Source organism: Lolium rigidum, chromosome 7 (assembly GCF_022539505.1).
Source record: "Lolium rigidum isolate FL_2022 chromosome 7, APGP_CSIRO_Lrig_0.1, whole genome shotgun sequence".
Taxonomy (NCBI): Eukaryota; Viridiplantae; Streptophyta; class Magnoliopsida; order Poales; family Poaceae; genus Lolium; species Lolium rigidum.
The window spans coordinates 317,216,282-317,232,086 of NC_061514.1; positions in this window are offsets into that span (position 1 = coordinate 317,216,282).

Below are 15,805 nucleotides of genomic sequence, written 5' to 3' on the forward strand. Positions count from 1 at the left end.
CATTCTGATGTATGGGGTCCGGCTCCTTTTGCTTCCAAGGGGGGCCAGCGCTACTATGTTCTTTTTATCGATAACTTCTCTTGCCACACTTGGATTTATTTTATGACTTCTCGCAGCGAGGTTCTCTCGATATATAAGCGTTTTGCTGCCATGGTCCATACTCAGTTTTCCACACCTATACGTGTCTTTCGGGCTGATTCTGCTGGTGAGTATATCTCCCAGCTGTTGCGTGGTTTTCTTGCTGAGCAGGGTACTCTTGCCCAGTTTTCCTGCCCTGGCGCCCCTGCCCAAAATGGCGTGGCTGAGCGCAAGCATCGCCACCTGCTTGAGACAGCCCGTGCGATGATGATCGCTGCCTCTCTTCCTCCTCACTTCTGGGCTGAGGCTGTGTCTATTTCCACCTATCTCATCAACCTTCAGCCCTCCACAGCCCTTGCAGGTGGTATTCCTCTTGAGCGTCTTACCGGTCACACTCCCGATTACTCGACCCTTCGTCTTTTTGGTTGCGTTTGCTATGTTCTTCTTGCTCCACGCGAACGTACCAAGCCGATCGCTCAATCCGTTGAGTGTGTCTTCCTTGGCTACGGCCACGAGCATAAGGGATATAAGTGTTGGGATCCTATTACTCGTCGGATGCGCATATCTCGGGATGTCACCTTTGATGAGTCCCGTCCTTTCTACCCGCGTCCCGCCTCTTCTTCCTTCTCGGTGGATGATATCTCCTTTCTCATGTTCCCTGACTCACCTCCTCCTATGTCTCAGGTCCCTCCACCGCCGAGTCTCTCACCACCTTCTCCTCCTTCGCCCACCAGACCCCCTCTCCTCCCTCACCACCTTCTCCACTCTCCACATCTTCCTCTCCCATGTCCCCTTCCTCGCCTACGGCGGTTCCTCCCTACCCTTTTCACTACTCCCGTCGTTCACGTGAGGATGATGATGCTCCTTCTGATTTGCCCTTCACCTCAGGTGCGGTGCCCTCTCCGTCTGAGCCGACTCATCATCTTCGTGCTCGGCCTCGTCCTCCTCCTGATCGCTATTCTCCCACTCACTACGGCCTCTCTGCAATCCTTGAGCCGACTTCTTATCGGGATGCTATTACTCATCCCGAATGGCAGCTAGCGATGGCTGAGGAGATTGCTGCTCTCGAGCGTACGGGCACCTGGGATGTTGTCACCCCTCCTTCCTCTGTTCGTCCCATCACCTGCAAGTGGGTCTATAAGGTCAAGACTCACTCTGATGGTTCCCTTCAGCTCTACAAGGCTCGTCTTGTGGCTCGCGGCTTTCAGCAGGAGCATGGCCGCGACTATGATGAGACCTTTGCTCCAGTGGCTCACATGACCACTGTTCGTACTCTCCTTGCTGTTGCTTCTGTTCGTCGATGGTCTGTCTCTCAGCTTGATGTGCAGAATGCTTTTCTTAACGGTGAGTGATGTCTACGCCCCCTCCTTTTCCTGTAGACAGTGTTGGGCCTCCAAGAGCAGAGGTTTGTAGAACAGCAGCAAGTTTCCCTTAAGTGGATCACCCAAGGTTTATCGAACTCAGGGAAGAAGAGGTCAAAGATATCCCTCTCATGCAACCCTGCAACCACAAAGCAAGAAGTCTCTTGTGTCCCCAACACACCAAATAGGTGCACTAGTTCGGCGAAGAGATAGTGAAATACAGGTGGTATGAATAAGTAGCAACAGCACCGGAAAAGTGCTTTGCCCGGAGACGGTAAACAAGCAGTAGTAACGCAGCAGTAGTAACACAGTAAAACAGTAAACAAGCAGCGATAGCAGTATTGGAAACAAGGCCTAGGGATCAGACTTTCACTAGTGGACACTCTCAACATTGATCACATAATAGAATAAGGATAAATGCATACTCTACACTCTTGTTGGATGATGAACACCATTGCGTAGGATTACACGAACCCTCAATGCCGGAGTTAACAAGCTCCACAATTCAATGTTCATATTTAAATAACCTTAGAGTGCATGAAAGATCAATACGACTAAACCAAGTACTAACATAGCATGCACACTCGTCACCTTCACACTATGTAGGAGGAATAGATCACATCAATACCATCATAGCAATAGTTAACTTCATAATCTACAAGAGATCATAATCATAGCCTACGCCAAGTACTAACACGGATGCACACACTCGTCACCATTACACCGTGCAGGAGAAATAAAACTACTTTAATAACATCACTAGAGTAGCATGCGAGATAAATTGTGATACAAAACACATTGCAATCATAAAGAGATATAAATAAGCACTTCACTATGCCATTCATAACGAGTGAATAAGTATTCTGTGAAATATAGCCTAAGAGACCCACACGGTGCACACACTCGTCACCTTTACACACGTGGGACAAGGAGTCTCCGGAGATCACATAAGTAAAATTCACTTGACTAGCATAACGACATCTAGATTACAAGCATCATCATATGAATCTCAATCATGTAAGGCAGCTCATGAGATTATTGTATTGAAGTACATAGGAGAGAGATGAACCACATAGCTACCGGTACAGCCCCGAGCCTCGATGGAGAACTACTCCCTCCTCATGGGAGACAGCAGCGTTGATGGAGATGGCGGTGGTGTCGATGGAGGAGCCTTCCGGGGGCACTTTCCCGTCCCGGCGGCGTGCCGGAACAGAGACTCCTGTCCCCCAGATCTTGGCTTCGCGATGGCGGCGGCTCTGGAAGGTTTCTCGTACCGTGGCTTTTCCGTCTCGAGGTTTTAGGTTGAGGGGCTTTATATAGGCGAAGAGGCGGCGTCAGAAGGTCAACGGGGCGACGACACTATAGGGGGGCGCGGGCCCCCCTTGGCCGCGCCGGCCTATGGTCTGGTGGGCCTGTGCCCCCCCTCTGGTGACTCTCAGGTGTTCTGGATGCTTCCGGGGATTCTAAGATCTTCGGCGTTGATTTCGTCCTATTCCGAGAATATTTCTTTACTAGGATTTCGAAACCAAAAACAGCGAAAAACAAAGAATCGGCCCTTTGGCATCTCGTCAATAGGTTAGTTCCGGAAAACGCATAATAATGACATAAAGTGTGCATAAAACATGTAGATATCATCAATAATGTGGCATGGAACACAAGAAATTATCGATACGTCGGAGACGTATCAGCATCCCCAAGCTTAGTTTACGCTCGTCCCGAGCAGGTAAACGATAACAAAGATAATTTCTGGAGTGACATGCCATCATAAACTTGATCATACTATTGTAAGCATATGTAATGAATGCAGCAATCCAAAACAATGGTAATGACATGAGTAAACAATTGAATCATAAAGCAAAGACTTTTCATGAATAGTACTTTCAAGACAAGCAACAATAAGTCTTGCATAAGAGTTAACTCATAAAGCAATAATTCATAGTAGAGGTATTGAAGCAACACAAAGGAAGATGAAGTTTCAGCGGTTGCTTTCAACTTGTAACATGTATATCTCATGGATAGTTTGTCAATGCAAAGTAATATAACAAGTACAATATGCAAGTATGTAGGAATCAATGCACAGTTCACACAAGTGTTTGTTTCTTGAGGTGGAGAGAAATAGGTGAACTGACTCAACAATAAAAGTAAAAGAATGGTCCTTCGCAAAGGGAAGCATCGATTGCTATATTTGTGCTAGAGCTTTGGTTTTGAAAACAAGAAACAATTTTGTCAACGGTAGTAATAAAGCATATGTATCATGTAAATTATATCTTACAAGTTGCAAGCCTCATGCATAGTATACTAATAGTGCCCGCACCTTGTCCTAATTAGCTTGGACTACCGGGATCATTGCAATGCACATGTTTTAACCAAGTGTCACAAAGGGGTACCTCTATGCCGCCTGTACAAAGGTCTAAGGAGAAAGCTCGCATCGGATTTCTCGCTATTGATTATTCTCAACTTAGACATCCATACCGGGACAACATAGATAACAGATAATGGACTCCTCTTTTATGCATAAGCATGTAGCAACAATTAATTTTCTCATTTGAGATTGAGGATATTTGTCCAAAACTGAAACTTCCACCATGGATCATGGCTTTAGTTAGCGGCCCAATGTTCTTCTCTAACAATATGCATGCTCTAACCATAAGATGGTAGATCTCCCTTACTTCAGACAAGATGAACATGCATAGCAACTCACATGATATTCAACAAAGAGTAGTTGATGGCGTCCCCAGTGAACATGGTTATCACACCACAAGCAACTTAATAAGAGATAAAGTGCATAAGTACATATTCAATACCACAATAGTTTTTAAGCTATTTGTCCCATGAGCTATATATTGTAAAGGTGGAGAATGGAAATTTAAAGGTAGCACTCAAGCAATTTACTTTGGAATGGCGGAGAAATACCATGTAGTAGGTAGGTATGGTGGACACAAATGGCATAGTGGTTGGCTCAAGGATTTTGGATGCAAGAGAAGTATTCCCTCTCGATACAAGGTTTAGGCTAGCAAGGTTTATTTGAAACAAACACAAGGATGAACCGGTGCAGCAAAACTCACATAAAAGACATATTGAAAACATTATAAGACTCTACACCGTCTTCCTTGTTGTTCAAACTCAATACTAGAAATTATCTAGACCTTAGAGAGACTAAATATGCAAACCAAATTTTAGCATGCTCTATGTATTTCTTCATTAATAGGTGCAAAGTATATGATGCAAGAGATTAAATATGAGCACAACAATTGCCAAGTATCACATTATCCAAGACATTTTAGCAATTACTACATGTATCATTTTCCAATTCCAACCATATAACAATTAACGAAGCAGTTTCAACCTTCGCCATGAAAATTAAAGGCTAAGAACACATGTGTTCATATGAACTAGCGGAGCGTGTCTCTCTCTCCCAAACAAGCATTTATTCAAACAAAAACAAAAACAAGAAACATACAGACGCTCCAAGTAAAGTACATAAGATGTGACCGAATAAAAATATAGTTTCAAGAGAAGGAACCTGATAATTTGTCGATGAAGAAGGGGATGCCTTGGGCATCCCCAAGCTTAGATGCTTGAGTCTTCTTGGAATATGCAGGGATGAACCACCGGGGCATCCCCAAGCTTAGACTTTTCACTCTTCTTGATCGTAGTATATCATCCTCCTCTCTTGACCCTTGAAAACTTCCTCCACACCAAACTCGAAACAAACTCATTAGAGGGTTAGTGCATAATCAAAAACTCACATGTTTAGAGGTGACACAATCATTCTTAACACTTCTGGACATTGCTCAAAGCTACTTGGAAGTTAATGGAACAAAGAAATCCATCCCACATAGCAAAAGAAGCAATGCGAAATAAAAGGCAGAATCTGTCAAAACAGAACAGTCCGTAAAGACGAATTTTATTGAGGCACCAGACTTGCTCAAATGAAAATGCTCAAATTGAATGAAAGTTGCGTACATATCTGAGGATCACTCACGTAAATTGGCATAATTTTCTGAATTGCCTACAGAGAATTTTGCCCAGATTCGTGACAGCAAAGAAATATGTTTCTGCGCAGTAATCCAAATCTAGTATGAACCTTACTATCAACGACTTTACTTGGCACAACAAAACACAAAACTAAGATAAGGAGAGGTTGCTACAGTAGTAAACAACTTCCAAGATACAAATATAAAACAAAGTACTGTAGCAAAATAACACATGGGTTATCTCCCAAGAAGTTCTTTCTTTATAGCCATTAAGATGGGCTCAGCAATTTTAATGATGCACTCGCAAGAAATAGTAGTTGAAGCAAAAGAGAGCATCCAGAGGCAAATTCAAAGCACATTTAAGTCTAACATGCTTCCTATGAAAAGGAATCTTGTAAATAAACAAGTTCAAGAAGCATAATGCAACAAGCATAGAAAGATAAAACAAGTGTAGCTTCAAAAATTTCAGCACATAGAGAGGTGTTTTAGTAACATGAAAATTTCTACAACCATATTTTCCTCTCTCATAATAATGTCCAGTAGCATCATGAGCAAATTCAACAATATAACTATCATATACAGCATTCTTATCATGAGTCTCATGCATAAAATTATTACTCTCCACATAAGCATAATCAATTTTATTAGTTGTAGTGGGAGCAAATTCAACAAAGTAGCTATCATTATTATTCTCATCATCAAATATAGGAGGCACATTGTAATCATAATCAAATTTATCCTCCATAACAGGCGGTACCAAAAGACTACTATCATTATAATCATCATAAATAGGAGGCAAAGTATCATCAAAGAAAATTTTCTCCTCAATGCTTGGGGGACTAAAAATATCATGCTCATCAAAGCCAGCTTCCCCAAGCTTAGAATTTTCCATAGCATTAGCAACAATAGTGTTCAAAGCATTCATACTAATATGTTCCATGGGTTTTTTAATTTTCGGATCAAACCATCCATGTCTTAAACCAGGAAATAGAATAAGAAGCTCATTGTTGTCCATTATGCCTTACTAGTGTAAACAAGAAACAAAAAGATGCAATTGCAGGATCTAAAGGAAATAGCTTCGAGCACACACACAATGGCGCCAGAAAAGTACTGTTACCTGGAACCGGAGTATGAGTGCCTTTTACCTTTCCTCCCCGGCAACGGCGCCAGAAAATAACTTGATGTCTACGCCCCCTCCTTTTCCTGTAGACAGTGTTGGGCCTCCAAGAGCAGAGGTTTGTAGAACAGCAGCAAGTTTCCCTTAAGTGGATCACCCAAGGTTTATCGAACTCAGGGAAGAAGAGGTCAAAGATATCCCTCTCATGCAACCCCGCAACCACAAAGCAAGAAGTCTCTTGTGTCCCCAACACACCAAATAGGTGCACTAGTTCGGCGAAGAGATAGTGAAATACGAGGTGGTATGAATAAGTAGCAACAGACACCGGAAAAGTGCTTTGCCCGGGACGATAAACAAGCAGTAGTAACGCAGCGAGTAGTAACACGATAGAAACAATGAACAAGCAGCGATAGCAGTATTGGAAACAAGGCCTAGGGATCAGACTTTCACTAGTGGACACTCTCAACATTGATCACATAACAGAATAGATAAATGCATACTCTACACTCTTGTTGGATGATGAACACCATTGCGTAGGATTACACGAACCCTCAATGCCGGAGTTAACAAGCTCCACAATTCAATGTTCATATTTAAATAACCTTAGAGTGCATGAAAGATCAATACGACTAAACCAAGTACTAACATAGCATGCACACTTGTCACCTTCACACTATGTAGGAGGAATAGATCACATCAATACCATCATAGCAATAGTTAACTTCATAATCTACAAGAGATCATAATCATAGCCTACGCCAAGTACTAACACGGATGCACACACTGTCACCATTACACCGTGCAGGAGGAATAAAACTACTTTAATAACATCACTAGAGTAGCATGCAGATAAATTGTGATACAAAACACATTGCAATCATAAAGAGATATAAATAAGCACTTCACTATGCCATTCATAACAGTGAATAAGTATTCTGTGAAATATAGCCTAAGAGACCCACACGGTGCACACACTGTCACCTTTACACACGTGGGACAAGGAGTCTCCGGAGATCACATAAGTAAAATTCACTTGACTAGCATAACGACATCTAGATTACAAGCATCATCATATGAATCTCAATCATGTAAGGCAGCTCATGAGATTATTGTATTGAAGTACATAGGAGAGAGATGAACCACATAGCTACCGGTACAGCCCCGAGCCTCGATGGAGAACTACTCCCTCCTCATGGGAGACAGCAGCGTTGATGGAGATGGCGGTGGTGTCGATGGAGGAGCCTTCCGGGGCACTTCCCCGTCCCGGCGGCGTGCCGGAACAGAGACTCTTGTCCCCCAGATCTTGGCTTCGCGATGGCGGCGGCTCTGGAAGGTTTCTCGTACCGTGGCTTTTCCGTCTCGAGGTTTTAGGTCGAGGGGCTTTATATAGGCGAAGAGGCGGCGTCAGAAGGTCAACGGGGCGACGACACTATAGGGGGGCGCGGGCCCCCCCTTGGCCGCACCGGCCTATGGTCTGGTGGGCCTGTGCCCCCCCTCTGGTGACTCTCAGGTGTTCTGGATGCTTCCGGGGATTCTAAGATCTTCGGCGTTGATTTCGTCCTATTCCGAGAATATTTCTTTACTAGGATTTCTGAAATCAAAAACAGCAAAAAACAGCAACTGGCCCTTCGGCATCTCGTCAATAGGTTAGTTCCGGAAAACGCATAATAATGACATAAAGTGTGCATAAAACATGTAGATATCATCAATAATGTGGCATGGAACACAAGAAATTATCGATACGTCGGAGACGTATCAGTGAGCTGAACGAGGAGGTCTACATGCAGCCACCTTCTGGCTATTCTACTCCCGATGGCATGGTATGTCGTCTCCAGCGCTCTCTCTATGGCCTTAAGCAAGCCCCTCGCGCCTGGTTTCAGCGTTTCGCCTCTGTGGTGACCTCTGATGGTTTTGTCCCTAGCGCACATGACCCTGCGCTCTTTGTCCACACATCGTCTCGTGGTCGGACTCTTCTTCTTCTTTATGTTGATGACATGATCATCACAGGTGACGACCCTGAGTATATTGCCTTTGTTAAGGCCCGTCTCCGTGATCAGTTTCTCATGACTGATCATGGTCCTCTCCGCTACTTTCTTGGGCTTGAGGTTTCCTCTACCTCCGATGGCTCCTATATCTCCCGGGTACTGTATATTCCCATAGTGTGAGGGGTTTCCCTGCATATTGTACCCTTGTACATGTACTGGCCTTTGGCCCACTGTGAATGCTATTCCAACAGCTACCACGGTCATAGATGATGTCATCACGCTCTTCCAGTCATGTTGTACATATTGTCATCACCTCCCACACCCTCTCTGTGCTCCTGGTTCTAGCAGGGTGTCTAACAATAGCCTACCATGATTGAAACACACTAAACAGTGGCGGCGATTCAAAGAAAATGATGGGAGGGCCGGACTAAAGAGAACACATTTTTTGTATATTCCAAATCATACATCTTCACTAGGAATAGTCATTAGGTGACACTTCTGCTAAATTGGGAAAAGGAAGAAGACAATCTGAGAACGGAAATTGCAAATGAGTTGTGGATCAATCCAGTGACTGGTTGCAGCAGCTAGTTCGACGAGCGACGTCTCCCGGGTGCTGGACCTCCGGCCGGTTCCTTGTTACAATACTTGTGGCCACATTCTAGCTGCGGGTGGCGTTGCTGGCTGCTGTGAGCCTGCTCTGCTGCTGTTTCAACGTTTTCTTGTCCTTCTATTTTTCTGCCTAAAATTTTAAACCTAGCAACCTAATGAGAGACCCTCCATGGCTGCATGAAGGACGACATATTTTTTTTGGGCATCGAGGAAGTGCAAGGGCCACGGAAAAATGTTTTGGTAGGCTCGACCACTCATTCATAGACATAAATTGTTATTTTGCAAAAAAGCTTGAGCGGGCCATGGCCCAGTTTGGCCCTAACTAAGAATCCGATTGGTGTCTGACACCGAGTGCCCGCTTAACATCCTTTCGAACAGTCTCTTGCTCTTTCGGAAACCTCTTATATTTGACCAGGAAGGATAGATGCCATTAGCTAGATAATATCCTTTGTCATACTGATTACCATTGATCTCATAGGCAACATGAGGAGCGGAGCGGTCTGCAAGCCTATAGCGTATCAAATACCGGTGAGGGTTGGAGCATGTTGATATCATTGTTAGATGCTGCCATTTTGCAAGCGCTTGTGGTGATGGCGCAATAAGGTGGCAAAAGAACATGGTTCATGGGCAGCAGGATCCGATCGCAAGTGGGGCCGACCCAAATAAGTGTAGATGGCGGCGCTGCCTGAGGTGGTGATGGAGATGGCAGGCGATGGTTTGGGGCAGGTGGTTGCCTCTGTGTGCCTTCTGCGCCACTGGAGGGAGGGCCCGGGTGGCTAAGGGTAGGACGCGGGAACACGCGCATTGTCCGACGTATCCATGGCCCAAATTTGGTGAGACGCGCCAGTCGGTCTGTTTGGATCGCCCTGCTGAAACGTGCAGGCAGTCTACGCAAACTGTTTTAGATGGGTCATGACAAAATAGGGTGCCCTGAAAATACCTTGGAAGCGGTGTTGGTGTTCTTGTCAGTTGTCACCATCCCGAAGTCTGATCTTCCAAGAGATGCACCTCCCGGCAATCCACACGAAACCACGATAGTGTCTTCCGGAGATAGGCACCACGTGGCACCATCAAAATTTCTCTCAACCATAGATCAACCCAAATCAACGGTCTCGATCCATTACCCGCTGCCCTAGTACCTAACAAATAAACACACACATAACACACCCTCTCAAAAGTACGATTGCGGTGCTGAGGGCCCAAAAGACTATCACTCGACACTAGTACAAATAAACACACACACTCTCTCTCTCTTTTGTCTGTCCCAATATCTGGACCGATCGAAGCCCGCCTAGATCTTGGCCCATCTAGGTCCGTGCGACGAGTTTCATCAATGTTAAAAGTCGGTTTTTGCAAAACAAGGTTGAGGGTCGCCCCAGTGTTCATGTCGGTTTTGCTGCTACTTTTTGGCAGGTCGTACGGTACGTACTCCTATCAGGACGTGTACATGAGTGCATGCACTGAAGAGTGTGTACCACTACTTCCTCCCGATACCTAAAAAACGCAGGCTGTTGTACACAGAAAATAAACATAGCCAACAAAATTGAAGTAATTTTCAAGTGAGAGTGTGAGACATCTTCATTTCTATAATCTGGAGGCTAACTGAACATGAATTGCCACTTGGGAATGATAACATAGCCATAGAAAGTAATCAGATGAAGAGCACCCCTATGTTTGACCATCAACAGATGAAGAAAAGTGTTATTTCCCGACCATTTTAATGGAATGAACAAAGAAATGTACACCTGACTAGTAAATTGATACATTGACATATATAGTGGGTGCTAGTATATGAATCAAATAGATTGATAGTTATTAGCAGTAGCCCCGTGTGGCGTACCTTAAGATTTGACTCGTCTGAGCGTTGAGTTGATCGGGATCGATAGCCGCCGCCACAGCGCCCGGGGAGGATGAACAAATTGATCTTCTACCATGGTGACAGCGGCCGGCGGCAGGCGAGGCGGAACAGCTACCCAGCGGCTGGCTGCCTGCGAGCCGAAACAACGATCCATCGAGGCATCGACCGGCGGCAGACAGATCGATCTGATCGACGGGCAAACCATCGTATGGAGTTACGAAAAAAAAAGTTCTACGCTTCCTTTTTTTTTGGGAATCAGTTCCAGGCTTCTAACATGATCGTAAACATGGCCAGATGAGCTGTGTGTTGCGTGCTGGGCTTCGTTGCTTATATAAATTGGATCAGTAATCAGTCTGGGCTAACAAGGCCATTACAACGGCTCGCCTATGGCTGAGAAGAATTTAGCATCCAAAGAGTCATGTATTTAAGAGATAATCATATCCGATCTAGACTTCCATTCTTTTTAATTAGGAAATAGAGGCGGCGATGGAAATTGATTGGTGATGATGATCTCGCACCTTTTTTTTTTTGAACAGAAGACGGGGTCAACTACCCCAGCGGAGCAATTTTCATTTAAGCACACATGACAGGTACAAATTACAGCAAGGTCCCTTGTCATCTCTTGCCCTGAATAACCAACTATTTGAAGAAGAGACCCTACAATTTACACAAAGCACCTTGGAAAGAAATGTAGAAAAGCAATCAAGTGCCTTGGTGCCTCTGCCACCGCACGCCGACGAGCTCGAGGCGTCTCCGCCGAGCTCAGAGAGATGTATGCCCGAAAGCCCTACTCCGGCGAGAAGATCCGGCTGCTGGCAACCTGCAGGAGCCCGAGGACGAACCACTTGGGTTCCTAAAGGCGTCCACTTTCGCTATTTCGTAGTTTTTACTTCGGCTCGATTTCTTCGATGTACTCAAAGACTTCATCGACTCAGTTGCACGACATACCCCCACGTCGACTCCGTCGTAACCAATAAGCTAAGTTTTTCCTTAATTTACACAAAGTTGGTTATCATTTACTTTCGCCGCACCCGACACTCGGGGGCTGCGCTGTACAAATTCACTTTACACCTTAGGTCGACTGATGTATACGCACGCTTCTATTCCTGTAGACAGTGTTGGGCCTCCAAGAGCAGAGGTTTGTAGAACAGCAGCAAGTTTCTCTTAAGTGAATCACCCAAGGTTTATCGAACTCAGGGAGGTAGAGGTCAAAGATATCCCTCTCAAGCAACCCTGCAATTAAGATACAAGAAGTCTCTTGTGTCCCCAACACACCTAATACACTTGTCAGATGTATAGGCGCACTAGTTCGGCGAAGAGATAGTAAAATGCAAGTGATATGGATGAGTATGAGTGGTAATAACAATCTGAAATAAATATGGCAGCAAGTAAACATGCAGTAGAACAGTAAATAAATGGTGATTCGATATTTGGAAACAAGGCCTAGGGATCATACTTTCACTAGTGGACACTCTCAACAATGATCACATAAATAAATAACTTCTCTTCACTTGTGCTACTTTCTCACACTCTTTTGTTGGATAACAAACACCATTCATTGTGTAGGGCTATAAAAGCACACCTCAAGCCGGAGTAAACAAGCTCCACAACATCCGGAGTTCATATTAAAGTAACCTCTAGAGTGCATAATAGACCGTTGTAATTTAGACCGAGTACTAACATAGCATACACACTCGTCAACAATAGCTATGAAAGGGGGAATAGATCGCATCAATACTATCATAGTAATAGTTAACTTCATAATCTACAAGAGATTACAATCATAACCTACGCCAAGTACTACATGATGCACACACTGTCAACATTACATCATGGAGGAGGAATAGAATACTTTGATAACATCACTAGAGTAGCACAGATTAATAGTGATACAAAGCTCATGATCACATAAAGATCACACCATGGGAGAGAGAGATGAACCACACAGCTACCGGTAGAGCCCTCAGCCTCGGGGGAGAACTACTCCCTCCTTATCATAGGAGACAGCAATGGCGATGAAGATGGCGGTGGTGTCGATGGAGGTGACTCCGGGGGCAATTCCCCGTCCCGGCGGCGTGCCGGAACAGAGACTTCTGTCCCCCAAAACGGAGTTTCGCGATGGCGGCGGCGTCCCTGGAGTCTTTCTGGAGTTTCGTAAATTGGTGTCGAGTTTTTAGGTCACGAGGGGTTATATAGGCGAAGAGGCGGAGTCGGAGGAGCCACGGGGCCCCCTCCCCATAGGCTGGCGCGGCCAGGGGGCCACCCGCGCCGCCTTATGGTGTGGGCCCCCTGCTGCCCGCCTCCGACTCTCCTTCGGTGTTCTGGAACTTTCCGGGGAAAATAAGATAGTTGGTCTTTGTTTCGTCGAATTCCGAGAATATTGCCCGAACGGCCTTTCTGGAACCAAAAACAGCAGAAAACAAGAACTGGCACCTCGGCATCTTGTTAATAGGTTAGTTCCGGAAAATGCATAAAATCATTATAAAGTGTGAGCAAAACATGTAGGTATTATCATAAAACTAGCATGGAACATAAGAAATTATAGATACGTTTGAGACGTATCAAGCATCCCCAAGCTTAGTTCCTACTCGCCCTCAAGTAGGTAAACGATAACAAGGATAATTTCTGAAGTGACATGCTACTATCATAATCTTGATCAATACTATTGTAAAGCATATGAGATGAATGAAGTGATTCAAAGCAATGGTAAAGATAATGACTAAACAACTGAATCATATAGCAAAGACTATTCATGAATAGTACTTTCAAGACAAGCATCAACAAGTCTTGCATAAGAGTTAACTCATAAAGCAATAAATTCTTAATAGAAGGTTTTGAAGCAACACAAAGGAAGATTTAACTTTCAGCAGTTGCTTTCAACTTTCAACATGTATATCTCATGGATAATTGTCAACAGAAAGCAATATGATGAATGCAAATAAGCAAGCATGTAAGAATCAATGCACACAGTTGACACAAGTGTTTGCTTCTAAGATAGAAAGAAGTAGGTAAACTGACTCAACATAAAAGTAAAAGAATGGCCCATCGCAGAGGGAAGCATGGATTGCTATATTTGTGCTAGAGTTTTTATTTTGAAAACATAGAAACAATTTTGTCAATGGTAGTAATAATTCATATGTGTTATGTATAAGACATCCTATAAGTTGCAAGCCTCATGCATAGATTACCAATAGTGCCCGCACCTTGTCCTAATTAGCTTGGATTTACATGGATTATCATTGCATAGCATATGTTTCAACCAAGTGTCACAAAGGGGTACCTCTATGCCGCCTGTACAAAGGTCTAAGGAGAAAGTTCTCATTGGATTTCTCGCTTTTGATTATTCTCAATTTAGACATCCATACCGGGACAACATAGAAAACGGATAATGGACTCCTCTTTAATGCATAAGCATTCAACAATAGATAATATTCTCATGAGAGATTGAGGATTGTTGTCTAAACTGAAACTTCCACCATGGATCATGGCTTTAGTTAGCGGCCCAATGTTCTTCTCTAACAATATGCATACTCAAACCATTTGGTCATGATAAATCAACCTTACTTCAGATAAGACGAACATGCATAGCAACTCACATGATATTCAACAAAGGTGAAATAGTTGATGGCATCCCCAGGAACATGGTTACCGCTCAACAAGCAACTTATAAGAAATAAGATACATAAGTACATATTCAATACCACAATAGTTTTTAAGATATTTTTCCCATGAGCTATATATTGCAAAAAAAGACAAAGAATGGAATTTTAAAGGTAGCACTCAAGCAATTTACTTTGGAATGGCAGAGAAATACCATGTAGTAGGTAGGTATGGTGGACACAAATGGCATAGTTTTTGGCTCAAGGATTTTGGATGCACGAGAAGTAATCCCTCTCAATACAAGGCTTAGGCTAGCAAGGTTGTTTGAAGCAAACACAAGTATGAACCGGTACAGCAAAACTTACATAAGAACATATTGCAAGCATTATAAGACTCTACACTGTCTTCCTTGTTGTTCAAACCCTCACCGGAAAATATCTAGACTTTATAGAGACCAATCATGCAAACCAAATTTCAACAAGCTCTATGGTAATTCTTCATTAATAGGTGCAAAGTACATGATGCAAGAGCTTAAACATGATCTATTTGAGCACAACAATTGCCAAGTATCAAATTATTCAAGACGTTATACCAATTACCACATGAAGCATTTTCTATTTCCAACCATATAACAATGAACGAATCAGTTTCAACCTTCGCCATGAACATTAAAAGTAAAGCTAAGAACACCAGTGTTCATATGAAACAGCGGAGCGTGTCTTTCTCCCACACAAAGAATGCTAGGATCCGATTTTATTCAAACTGTTGGGGGGATGACCCCTGGTATGCCAAAGGCATGCCAAACCGGATGGTTTGAGCCATCAGGATACCGGTTAGATGTTCATGCCGGAGTCTAAGATAGGCATTTGGCTGAACAGGCTAAACCGGTATCCTCATAAGAGGGATACCGGAACCAGATAGAAAAGGTACCGGGCCACCGGTAGGAAGGGCTTGTCGGCAAAGCTGGTCAAAGATCCTCTCCAGAGCTAGAAGACAAAGATGAGCTAAGCAAAGTAGCTTTAAACGAAGGGCTGACGATAAAGAAGAAGATGACGAAGAAAGAAGCCGGAGGACGTCGGCCTCCACGATTAAAGAAGACCCCGGTGTCATCTATGATTAAAGTAGCTTTGTACGATGAGCTGATAAAGTAGTTTGTCCAATCAAAGATGCCATTAGGGTTTCTTGCATCGTAAGCCACCCTCTCCCCTATATAAGGAGAG